At 41.5% G+C, this 13,522-nt stretch overlaps 2 protein-coding genes across 3 annotated transcripts in view; one reads left to right on the forward strand and one right to left on the reverse strand.

Moving 5' to 3' along the window:
• Positions 1 to 13,522, forward strand: part of IL6ST (interleukin 6 cytokine family signal transducer) — a 123,763-nt gene that overhangs the window by 61,311 nt on the left and 48,930 nt on the right. The gene's annotated exons all lie outside the window — the stretch shown is intronic.
• IL31RA (interleukin 31 receptor A) overlaps positions 9,835 to 13,522 on the reverse strand; it is a 91,703-nt gene continuing 88,015 nt past the window's right edge. Inside the window, exon 16 of one of the 2 annotated variants that reach the window (XM_072605613.1) lies at positions 9,835 to 9,917. The gene's annotated coding sequence lies outside the window, so the exon portion shown is untranslated. Of the gene's footprint in view, positions 9,918 to 10,470; positions 10,561 to 13,522 lie in introns of those variants that run through there. The other variant, XM_072605614.1, reaches the window with a different exon arrangement.

Genomic DNA, 13,522 nt, shown 5'->3' on the forward strand with positions numbered 1-13,522 from the left:
GTCACATCTGCATTTTTTTATTTATTACAGTATCTAATGTGGGGTTTTTTTAAGAAGGCAATTGAATTTGAAAGCTGGGGCCAGCAGATAGGAAAAATATTTGATGATTCCAGAGATGACCAACAATTCTCCTTATATATACATAAACCTGGCACTGATCTAAGGACTCCTAAGAATTTATAATTTTTTTTTTTGCTGTTTATTCTTAAGCAAGACACACCATACTTTATCTGCCCCATGATTCACTTATTAACTTTTGTATGGTAAGATATATAGACAAGCACTTTGAGGGAATTTGTTCAGACAATCCAGAAATGGAGGGAACAGCTATTCACTCAATGTCTCATGTCTGGATATTTTTTAAGTATCACCTTCCCAGGACAGTATAGTAGGATCTATGGGTTACTGTTTCATATTCTTAAGTTCCTGTAAATACACACTTGTGAGTCTGTTTCATTTTAAGTTTTGGGTTTTTTTTAACTCAACAACAAATATTTAAACACCTACTGTGTCCCAAGTACTGTGCTAGACACTGGAGATCCAAAGACAAAAATGAGAGTCTCTTCCTGCCTTCACTACATTTAAAAGTCTTGGGATGATCCATGTATTACTTGTCTTAATTTAATAATGAAGTGCCAATGAAGGCCACTGAGAAGAGTCTGCCCTCCATCATAACTGAAAGTCTAAGAGAGGGAGCAACTACATACAGTGGTTAAAATGCTGGGCCTAGAGTCAGGAAGACCTGAGTTCAAATGTGGCCTCAACCTCTTACAAGCTGTATGACCCTGGGCAAGTCACTTAGCCCTGTTTGCCTCAGTTTCCTCATCTGTAAAATGAACTGGAGAAGGAAATAGCAAACCACTCCTGTATCTTTGCTAAGAAAACCCCAGGTGGGATCACAAAGAGTTGGATACAACTGAACAACAAAGAGGGTGTATAGAAACCATCAGTGTTACTCCAGGACTCAGTGGAAATTCACCAAGTAGAGTTTATGCCAGATGAGCACAATCATTCTCATAGGTTGGACATGAGCTGCTATATTAAGGTTATCTCACTGGGCATCTGTAACACCAATGTGATACAGCAGCCACTGTGGATGTGCATACATATTTCCAAGGTAAATTCACAAAATATAAACTCTCCTCCTCAAAGATGAAACAAAATATTCAGATACCAGAAAGCCAATTCTACCATGGTAACAACAAAGTTTGGACACATAAGCAATAAAGAGAGCACGGACATCCCTAAGCCTTCCCTCTGTAGAGCCTCCTCACAAAAAAGCTCCCTTAGGGAAAATCACTCCCTCTCACTCAGACAAGCTGCTCTGCTCTGCTCTACTGTGCTGTGCCTCCTCTCTCTCACCTCTACCTCCCTCTCTCCCAGCTGCACCTTCCCGCTCCACCCATTCGACAAGCTTCTCCCACCAAGGGCTTCATGGGACTCTGGTTGTAGGCTGGGTCAAAACTCAAACCAGGGCACATGGACCTATTAAGGGGCAGGGAAGATCTTCAAATTCCCTTACCATTATAGCATCACAGTCTCATATTACCCTCAAGTTCCACCATTGCCTGTTTCAAATTATAAATTTCAGGGAAAAACTTCATTTTTTACTAATTTTGTCACATTTAGCCTCTGAATCAACCTTCACACATCTCCAGCATGCAAAGATACCCCCACATCTTGGGATGTATTATAATTATAGCTTGCAATCCAGTATTTCTGCCACTTGGTTGGGAATCTAGTGAGCTATAGTGAGGCCTAGGCTCTCTGCCCCTGCTGCCTTCTCCTCTCTCCCCTCACCCCTCATCCTCAGACTGATTCTGCCCTCTGAGGCTCCATCTCCTTGAGCTGCTGCTCTCTCCAATACCCTCCCACCCTACTGGAGCCCTGGGCCCTGGTCCACATTTCAAATGCATAGGGAGCTCCTGAGTTCATTTTCTTACTCATTCTTTCCCTGCCTCAGCATCCAGCATCTGTCTGTTGGTCTCTCAGCAATTCTTTCAGTGGAGGAAATAAATAGCTTTCCTATACCTATTCTATCTTATAACTGAATATTTTTCTGATCCCTTCATGAGGAGACCCCAGATATGAGCCAAACCTAAACTTTAAGGTGATTTTCCATGGTGCTCCAGAGGGAGGATATATAGAGTCATAAAGTATGAGAACTAGAGCACAACCCCTCTCTTCAGAGGCCGGGCTCCCTCAGAACTGAGCCTGGCCTTTGTTTGAGTCCAGAGCACCCTACTCCCAGCCCTCTTGGCTCAGGGGGATCTGTTGTTACATAAGGTTGAAGCAAGGCACAGAGAAGGGGTTAATGTGCCCCATACACCATGACTAGACTTTACTGAAAATGAGAAGAGATATGTGCGGTCATTCTCCCATTTCTAGAGTCCTGGAATTGGGGTGTGTGTTTTATTTTCTTTTTAGATGCATTGAAAAGTCCCTTTTGGAAAATCCCAGCCTTGTCTCAGCTGAAATTAAGAAGAATGGGGTATACTGGGAGAGGCAGCATGGGCTAGTAGGAAGATCACTGAACCCTGTACACACAACACTAACATTAGCTGTTTGACCATGAGCAAGTCACTTTATCTCTCTCATCAAGACAGCTGCGGGGTAGGAGGGGTGAGCTGGGGAAGCACAGTGAAGAGCGCTGGGCCTGGAGTCAGGAAGACCTGCGTACAAATCTGACTTCAGACACTTAGTAATTCCATAACTGTGGGCAAAGTCACTTTACTTCTGTCTGCCTCAGTCTCCTTGACTGTAAAATGAGCATAACAATAGCATCTGTCTCCCAGGTTTGTTGGAAGATCAAATGAAATAATATGTGTAAAATACTTAACTGGTGCTAAATAAATGTTTCCTTCCTTCTTTTCTTCCTTCTCCTCTGCAAAATGGGCATATAGTAGCACTTGCCCTATCTCCTTCCCAGGTTTATTGTGAAGAAAGTGCTTTGTAAGGATTACAGAAAGATTAGCTCTTGATTAAAGTGATTTGTACTCACCCAGGACCAAAAAGAATAGATCAGAGTGTTGGGGCCTTCCCAATGTGGTGGTACCAACAATTGGTTCAGATTCCCAGCATGAATCTGAACACCTGGGGCTTCTAGGAGATTTAAAAATGCAGAGTGGGAATGGTGAGAGGGTGATATTCTTAAACATAAGAGCGAAGAAAAATGGAAAAAGTAGTCCTTTCCCTTCAAGAGATTACATTCTACTTGTGTGTGGTTTGTCCTTCATTCTCTCCTGAATCTATTTTCCAGGTCAGTTGTTTTTCCAATAAGATATTTCACATTATCTTCCATTTTTCCAATCTTCTCGCTATGTTCTGTGATATCTGTCTTTCTCATAAAGTCCTTAGCGTCCATCTGTGCCATTCTAGTTTTGAAAGAACTATTTTCTTCAGTGAGCTTTTGAATCTGCTTTTCCATTTGGCTAATTCTGCTTTTGAAAGCATTCTTCTCCTCATTGGCTTTTTGAACCTCTTTTGCCAATTGAGTTAGGCTAGTTTTCAAGGTGTTAATTTCTTCAACATTTTTTTGGTTCTCCTTTAGCAGGGAGCTGATCTGCTTTTCATGCTTCTCTTTCATCCCTCTCATTTCTCTTCCCAGTTTTTCCTCCACCTCTCTAACTTGATTTTCAAAATTCTTTTTGAGCTCTTCCATGGCCTGAGCCCATTGGGTGGGCTGGGACACAGAAGCTTTGATTTCTGTGTCTTTGTCTGATGGTAAGCATTGTTCTTCCTCATCAGAAAGGAAGGGAGGAAATGTCTGTTCTCCAAGAAAGTAGCCATCAATAGTTTTATTTCTTTTCCCTTTTCTGGGCATTCTCCCCAGCCAGTGACTTGACCTCTGAATATTCTCCTCACACCCACCTCGCCTCCTGGTCCTCCCAGCCAGCGTTTGGGGACTGGGATTCAAATGCTGCTTCCCGCCTTAGGGATTTTGGCGGGGGCAGGGCTGCTATTCAGTGTGAGAATTAAGTTCAGATGGTCAGGTTGGGGCAGGGCCGCTTCTCAGGCTCAGTTCCCTCAGGGGGTTTATGTACAGACCTTCCACAATGGATCCAGGCTCCCGCCCGCTTGGGGAGCCCCTGTCTGCAACCGCCTCTCAGCTTCTATCTCCTGGGGGGGCCCGAGCCATGGGGGCACCCCACTCCCCTCTCGACCCGCCAAAGAGACTCTCTCACCGACCCCCGTCACCTGTGGGTGGAGGGGCTTGTGCGGCCGCTGGAGATCCCCTCCCTGAAGCCTGCTCAGATCTGTACCTCTCGGAGCCGCGGCCGCCGCAGGTCTGGGCTGGGCTCCGCGTCTGCAGCGCTATGGACCTTTTGCGAGAGGTTTGCAGGTCCCTCTGTGGGTGGAGGGACCTGCGTGGCCGCTGGAGATCCCGTCCCCGTAGCCCGCTCAGATCTTTTTCTCACAGTGTCACGGCCGCTGCAGGACTGCACTCAGCTCCCAGTCCCGGCACCCAGTCCGCAGCGCGAAGGACCCCCCGCGAGAGGTTTGCAGGTCTCTCCGGAACAGAAATCTCCCTCGCTCCAATATTCCGTGGCCTCTGGGTGCAGAATTCACCGTGAGTTGGTCCCCTCTAGCCGTTCTGTGGGTTGTGGGTTCGGAGCTATGTGTATGTGTGTCTTTCTACTCCGCCATCTTGGCTCCGCCCCCTCTGTCCTTCATTCTCAAAGAGGACCATGACATCAGGGAGATGATGACATGACTTGCAATTGACTTTGATTTAAGTGAGGAAGGGCTATGCAAAGTCACCAACCTCACTTTCTCCTCCAGAGTCATCTGGGTCCTTTGATCAGGATGACTGGAGATGGCCCAGGATGCAGTGGGAGAACAGCCCTTGACTTTCTACTGTTGATGACCTAAAGGATGCTTCCAGCATGGGCAGATTCCCCTCTAGAACTTAAATGTTTCTGTCCTTCCATCCTCTTGTTTATGAGTGTTCCCTCCATTGGCGCCAATTGCAACTATGATCCTTGTCCATATTCCCCCATAGATTCTACCCAGTGGATGTTGTCATGGTGGAAGTCTTTCTTTAGGCCTATTACATTCTGTGGATTTGTAAGGAAGGGCAAAGTAGGATCTTTTGCTGTTTTTGTTTTAGTATAATCAAGTGCCTTTGATTGAATAATGTGATTAAAGAAGATCTTCCCCACCCATTAATGTGTCAGGGAAGATTTGTTGGAAGGCCTTTTTGTTAATGAGGCACTGGTTCTCAAGGGCTGTGATGCCCTTTGGCTCTAAAAAGTGTATAAAGACTCTGAGGTGAGGTTTTACTTTGGGGTTATGTATGTCTGGGGTGCTTGCTGATACAGGGTTGCATTCCTGTCTGTTGCATTCTGTATGACTTGGGCTGCCCATCCATTATCTCTGGCTTTCCCCAAACGAATGGTCCACTTTCTTTCCCAATCATACAATTTTGAATGATACCCTTTATATTAATTACTTTGGTAGGTCATCATTGGAAATATGTTCTGACCTGTTTGCTTCCGCATGTGGCTGGCTCTCTGCTGACTTCAGGGCAATCTCCAAGTTACTGCCTTCAGAATGACCTTCCTTGGTATATATTTAAATTGGTTCAGACATTTCTCCTGGCTTTGTCTTCTTAAATGTCATTTCTAATTCCTCATATTACTTGCACATTGAAAACTGAGGCATTATAGTGCTGTGAGCCTAAAGGTAGGAAGACCTGAATTCAAATCCAACTTAAGACATTTACTAGCTGTGTGACCCTGATAAAGTCACTTAACTTCTGTTTGACTCTGTTTCCTCAACTGTAAAATGGAAATTATAATAGCACCTACCTCACAGGGTTCTTGTGAGGATCAAATGAGATAATGTTTGTGAAACACAGTGCCAGGCACATAGTAAGTATTTCATAAAAGGTTCTTCCCTTCCCCTGTCCTTTATTGACTATGAAATGCACCATTCTAGAAACATTGGCATGTCTATTTTGTTTACCATCTATCTGTTATTCTCCCACCAGCTTCATTTATGAATGCCCCTGAGATGATGTGGCTTAGCTGGATCCTCACTCATTGTTGCTATTTTCAGAAGCAATGTTGCTCATAATTTCCTACCTGTCTTGTGTTTTATAAATAAGCTGGTATTAAAAACTAGTGTTGCCCCTGGTTGCCCTGTCTTGCTGCTTGATAAAAAAATCAAGTATTTCCTAGTTCTTTCTGGGCCCTTTTAGTGTTCTTGTTGTGGTGACTGCTTTACAATAGTTAAAATTTTTGCAGAATATTGTAATAATTATCCTCTTCTGAAGATGATAAGTTTCCAGTTATCATTTCCTACCCTGTCCATATCAGGATTTTTGAGTCACAAACTGTCTGTTGTGGTTGTTGTTGAGTCATTTCAGTTGTGTCCAACTCTCCATGGGGTCTATCCCTTGGGAGTTTCCTCCATGGGGTTTTCTTGGTAAGGATACCGTAGTGGTTTGCTGTTTTCTTCTCCAGGTCATTTTACAGATCAGGAAACTGAGACAAACAGGGTAAAATGACTTGTCCAGGATCACATAGCTAGTAAGTGTCTGAATTCATATTTGAACTCATGAGGATGAGTCTTCCTGACTTCAGACCTGGCGCTCTATCCACTGAACCATCTAGCTCACAAAACAACTCACAAAAACCAGACAGAGTGGAGTTTTTCCTCTGTACTGGTTAGTAATCACTCCGCATTTCCCCAGGTTGCTTATGCCTCCTTTCAATGTTTTCATTTTTGCATTCAGAGTCTATTCCCGTAATAAAAATGTTCTCTTCAAATTTCAATATTCATTGCTCTCTCTACATCAGCAGTTCTCAGAGAGTGGTTTGGGGAGCACTAGGAGTCCCTGAGGGTCTATGAGGTCAAAGCTATTTTCATAATAGTGCTAATATATTTCATGTTCTAGTATGGTAAATATCAAAAGGAAAAGAAGTTCTGAAACTCAAGAGTTTGAGAACTGTTGCTCTATCTGACTTTTCCAGAGTTTCACCTTCAAGCTCAAATTTAAGTTAAAAATAGTATTTGGCAACACTATAATATGTCGATGCAAGCATACAAATGTAACAGGATAATAAGCAATTCATGTTACTGTTGTTCATCCTTTGTACTCAAAGATAACCAATACCATCACGATGTTGGGGTCAAGGTAGAGTGTGTCCAGCTGTGGCTGATCAGTCCAATACGAGCTCAGAAGGCTCTACTACACATCAGCTACAAATATTCCATTTGAACGAACTGGAGTGAAGATAACAAGTAATAAAGAATGCACCTAAGCATACTCAAACAATACAACATACAATAACATAAACCATAGCCATGAAAAATCAAAATGACACTACCTAAATCCAATCCATATTGATAATGATGTAATCAATAACACAGTATGTACTACCGCTAGGTACAAGTCGCAGTGATTAGCACCAGTGCAGTACTACTGTAGGCAATAGCTCTCCAGCATTATTACCAGTAGCAACAATGTCCTGACAGCTGAAAGTCCCATGCATCTGAAAGTCTGCACTATACAGTGGGTTAACCATGACAACAAAGGAAAATCCCATACGGATTTTCAGAGGGCAATATCAGAATCTATAATGAAATCACTCTAATAAAGAAACAATTTTTAAAATTTAAGTTAAATAATAAATAATACAAATAAATAAAAATTTCTAAATGAGGATTTTTTAAACATTCTCAAAATAAAAATTGGAAGAATTTTTCAGTGCCCTTTCATCTCGACTCAGCTGAAATGGAAGTTCACTTTGATTAAACTTGCAGAAACTTCGAACAAAATTATTCCTAGATGAGCATCCTGACTCACTTAACTCTCACTTAAGCCTTTTAAATAGTAAATAGCGTATAAAGAGAACTCAACGGTTGTTCTTTGAGGTTTCGAGTAACTCATCATGCAATATTTCTTTTGGCCACCAGGTGGCACGCAAAAGAGGCTGCAAAGTTCATGTCTGGCTATCCACTCTTTTTATAATATTCTCTATTGCATAGGGAATTAACACCACCACATTACCTTTTCTGGTAGAGAGGTCTGGGAATATCCTCCTCATAAATCTCTTTTTAGTTTGGGCCTCTAGGAGAGTCAAAAGTAAAATTCCTCCAATTCACAGAAACCCACAGGTCAATATCTCCCTTTTAAAAAAAAGTCTCCTTTTTTGGCATTGGCAACTTGTTTGAATAAATAATGTTGGAAATTAAAGAGATTGTATGAAGTGTCTTCTGTTCATCATTATGCTTCCTTCTTAATTGGATGCTGCCTTTGACCTTAGCCCTTGGTCGTCTAACTGCACAGACAGCTGATTTTGACGTAACTGATAAAAATCCCACGGTACTAGTAAAGTTTGGCCTGGCCAATGCCTCATAACTCTACTATCCATGACATAGAGTCCTGAGGTTTCTGAGTAATCCATAAAACTTTGGCCTCTTTCTCAATCTCAGATCATAGTTTCCACTGTTTTTCTTTGGCTTTCACTATACCCACCTTCCCATTGAAGTTACCAAGGATAAAAATATACATTTACTAGTTTGGGAACCACGTAGCCATTCCTTTGTAAAAAGTCTCTCCCTTTTCATCCTTTGTAGCAGATATTAGTACATCAATTGCACCTTTTGCTTATATTCGTCATAATCAGTGCAATGCAAGGTATCAAAATTTCCCATAAATAGTGCTTCAGTTTACCTTTGGGCATATTCTTGGCCAGGCTAGTCTAGTGAATCATATTTGGGATCTAAATATAATGAAACACTTGAGAACCATAAAATTTAATAAAAATATATTGACTTAGAAGATTGAATTACAAATTGGCAATTCAAATGAAGCATGCATGCCTTTGCAAAGTGGGAGGGAGAAAACATCAAAGAAGGGAGAGGCACTCTTCCCAACCCCTTCCCTGATCAAATTGGATTATAAAAACAACCTGCAGTATAACAGAAATTTCAGTAAACCTTCAGCACATCATCTCCCCAGAGGCCGGGTTTTTAAAGTCTCATGCAACAAAGACAAGTCAATAATTTAAGCTCTGGTCCTCAGGACCAACTGAATCCCAAGGATGCCCTCCTAACCCCATCAAACGAAACCAATCTAACTTACATGAAACAGTCATCCCTCCTAGAAGATGGAACATGATGAAACCCTCTACCCACTCTTTTTTTTTGCCTCTCCAAGGAGAACCTGTGAGCCATCCTTCCACTAAGCTGTGAATTCCTCTGATGTCATTTACTGCAAGAATATCGATATTTCTATACTTCCATTCCTCTGATTGCAACCAAGGGACCCTTCTGAAAAGCTAACCCAGGTTCAAGGCATGTTTTCAGTCAGCTTTCACTAAAATCAGAGCTCATAACCACCCACTGATATTTCTTTTATCAGTACAACCAAGCAGTTCGGTCGTTCAATTTTTCATGGCCCCATTTAGTGTTTTCTTGCCAGAGCTACTGGAGAAGTTTGCAATTTCCTTCTCCAGCTTATTTTATAGATGCAAAAACTGAGGCAAACAGAGTTAAGTGACTTGCCCAGGGTCACACAGCTAGTAAGAGTCAGAGACCAGATCTGAACTCATGAAGATGAGTCTTTCTGACTCCAGATCCAGCACTCTATCCACTTGCCACCTGGCTGCCCCATCCAGATGTTGGAAATAATAAAAAGAAAATAGTCATGTTAAAATCTATAATGATTTTATTGTATTAAAGAAGCCATAACTCAAAGGCTAAATAAATGCCTTCATGAATACTTCCATTACAATAACATTTAGCAGCACACTTGATATAGAATGTGTCTGTATTTGCATAAGCATTAGGTTGACAAAGAGTACTCTTAGTAAAAAGTTCAGAAGTCAGTAATCCAGTCCATTTTCGTTATGCATCATAACTGTGATTCCATTAAAGCTCAATTTCCCAACATTCTAGAAGGAAGCCTGGACAAAGGTGACAATTTATGATTAATTAGGAGTTTGCAACAAGCAATGGCCCCAAATGCTTGAAAATACTAAGTTTATCTACTTGAATAACAATTTTCCTTTGTTGAATTCTGACTAGGGTTCATTTTAGTTCTGGCAGTTCCTTCCTGCCCTCTTCCCTTTAGGTGACCTGGATTACTGGAACAAAAAATTTAGGAGTCTCATTCACTCTGTACTCGGTCCTAAACCCAAACTTAAAACTTCTGCTTCAGGGAGTGTCTCTACAATTCCCAATGCGAATCAAAGGCCTTAGCAAAATTCTAATAAATACAAAATAGTGACTCTGTTAAGTTTGATTCCCTTTTTATAACATTTTGTCTTTGAACTCCTAGGAACTAAAGGGTAGACATACCAGGAAGTTAGCTGTAGCTAACTTGGAATCAGAAACTATTAGAGAAAGGAACTTTAAGGAAATGTAAGTTTCTTACTTTACAGATGAAGAAATGGAGGTAGAAAATAAGTGAAGTGACCTGCTGAAGATCCACCAACATTCTGGTAAATATTTAACAACCAGCTCTCTGAGGAACAGGGGAGATGTATGAACAACATACTTTTAAGTTTAATCTTCATTATTAATATTTTCTCCATCACTTTCTTAAGCCTAGACAATTAACAAAACAATAAATCAAACCCTAGTTTGTAGCATTTATCAATTTCTAAGGTGTAAACACTCCAATTTTAACAATTGACCCTAAAGAGCTGGTAAGAACTTGCTTTAGCATGCCCCTGCCAAGGATACATAGAACAAGTTGGTCTGGACCAGGTCTAAAGCCCAATGATTATCACTCCTAGTCAAACACTCTTTCCATTATGCCAAATTGTTTCTGCACTTATAGGATATTTCTCTTTCCTGGCTATCTTTTTTTCCTCTGTGCACTCTGTCACTTTGACCATGTCATCATGGGTTCAATTAGCATTTCCATGGAGTGGTTTCCAGATCTATACATCCATCTCATGTGTCTCTCCTGAGGACCATATCACCAACAGTCTATTGAATACTTCTGCCTGGAAGTCCCGTTGGCATCTTACACACTCATTGTTTCCAAAACTGAACTCTATCTTTTCCCACAGTTCACACCTCTCCCCAAATTCCTTATTCCTGTTGAGGATACTGCTATCTTTCCAGTCACTCATATGAGTCAGTCATCGTAGATCAGTTGACAAATCTTGGCATTTCTGCTCACCACAACATCTTCCATCCCCCTGTCTCTACTCCCAAGGCCATCACCATATTCCAAGTCCTCATCACTTCCTGCCTAGATTATTGCAATGGCCTCTCAATTGGTGTCCCTGCCTCAAGTCTTTCTCTACTCTAAACTATCCTCCATACAGCAGCCAAAGTGTAGGTCTGATTATGTCACCTTATCTATTCAATAAACTCTAAGTTCTTTTTATTACCTCTAGGGTGACCAAAGTCCTTTATTTAGCATTTAAAGTTCTTTAGAACTTAGTCTCTCCCTACCTTTCCAGTCTTCCCCGTGCTTTGCCCTCTTCTATTCACTCTCTGATTCAACCACATTGACCTACTTTCTCCATGTCTCCTCTTTGGGTCTTTGCACCTGTACCCTGGCTTTCATAGCTCAGGGGAAACCTTTCCTCTTTTCCTGGTACTTACAGCCTACCCTTCTAAGGATGCCATACTTTCCATGCATTTTGTCTGCACATATTTATGTATATTTGTATTTGTATACATTCATTTGTATAGCTCTAGATGGTAGCTGTAGAGATAGATAGAGATATATGTTGGAAATATATTGCGTCCTTGTTAGAATACGCAAAGATTACCACAGTAACTGGCACATAAGAGCTTGATAAATGCTTCTCAATTAGCTGCTATTTATACTGATAAGCAATACATGTGCTTATATTATTGAAAATTATTTATATCAACTTCTGTATAATGACCTATAAGTAATAACTGTATTTTAAACACCTAACTGATAAAGTGCATTGAAGGATCAACTCCATTCCACTGAGCCTCTTGGCCTCTGGTAGTTCAGCCACTCAAAAGCCACAGCTCCTCGAAAGCCAAAGATGTCAAATAGCCTACAACAGAACCTTACATTCTAGCTAGCCATTTGATCATGTGACCATTGTCAGCGTGGGGGCAGCAAGTCTATGGATCTCCCAGCTCACCCACCCAGGCTGTCCCTGCGGAGAGGTGCATTTTGTTTCATACAGAGACTTCTGGGAATTCCAAAGTTTAGACACTTAAGGTCTCTCAATGGGGAGGAAACAGGCACTCCAAAGAAGCTGTCTTGGACCCCAGTCCAGGGCAAATGTCAAGCTGGAGCCCTGAGTCTCCTACGAAACTATTAAAAAAAAAAAAGTTAACACTGAAATAATAAAGAAATGAAAATAATAAAAAGAAAAAATAGTAATAATGAAAAGACAGAAAAAGTACAGGAAGGAAGAGGAAGTCTAAGAAGATGAGAAGAAGGAGAAAGGAGGACAAGTAAGAAAGATGGGTGCTTGGGAAGGAAAGGGTAGGCATTTATTAGGCACCTATCTTAGACTGTGCTAAGTACTTAACATATATTATCTCTTTTAATCCTCAAAACAACCCTGTTAAGGAAGATGCTGTGATTATCTTCATTTTACAGTGGAAGAAACTGAGACACACAGAATTTATGCAATTTACTCAGGGTCACACAGCTACTAAGTGTCTAAGACTGAATCTGAACTCAGGTCTAACTGATTCCTGACCCATTGGCCACCTAGCTGCTTGTATTTAAAGTGTTAGTATATTTCTCAGTTGAAATGAATCAAATCCTTAATAGCTAAAAAATGGGTCCGGTTAGAATCACTTTCCTTCCCCTCAGGCCATGAAAGGGGACTTCTTAACCACCGCCCCATTCCTTTCTGTCTCAAGTTACAAAGTACCAGATCTGTAAGTCAGAGACATTTCCCATATTTCCTATCCATCCTTGACATCAGGATTGAGTTTGCAAATATTTCCTAGAAAAGAAGCCATCCGCCTTGCTGACTCCTCATTCCCTTCCAAAGAAGGGAATCTCTTCCCTTTCCTGTCCTGAGCTTCTCCTGAGTCAGTCAAGGGCTAAACAGAATCAAAATCCTGTCACCCCCACCCAAAGTTTCTATCCAAGTCCACAAGCTATTTCAACATTGTACAGGGTTAAGACCAGACCAAACAAGTTATCCACCCCTACAGTGGAATTCCAAATAGGCTGTTTGGGGGTATTTTCACAAATTTAGAGCCAGGCTGACTCATCTTCCTCTTCTGCTGGAGCTAGGGAAGCTAATATTTACAGCAGTTTAAAAAAAAAAGGCATCTTTTTCTCAGCAAAGAAGATGTGAACTGCTAGGCTATTCCTGGGAAGCAGGCACTCTAAAGATACCTTTCTAGCCATGTATCCCAGGCTCTGAATCAGAATGAGGAACCACATTCCCTAAAAGGAAAGTCCCTGAACCGTGTTATCCTTAATCTGTTAACAAGCATGGGCAGCTGGATGGCAGAGTAGATAGAGCACTGAGCCTGGGGTCAGGAAGACCTGACGGGTCTCAGACACTTACCAGTTGTATGACTCTGGGCAAGTCACTTA

The sequence above is a fragment of the Notamacropus eugenii genome, chromosome 4 (assembly GCF_028372415.1).
Source record: "Notamacropus eugenii isolate mMacEug1 chromosome 4, mMacEug1.pri_v2, whole genome shotgun sequence".
Classification (NCBI taxonomy): Eukaryota; Metazoa; Chordata; class Mammalia; order Diprotodontia; family Macropodidae; genus Notamacropus; species Notamacropus eugenii.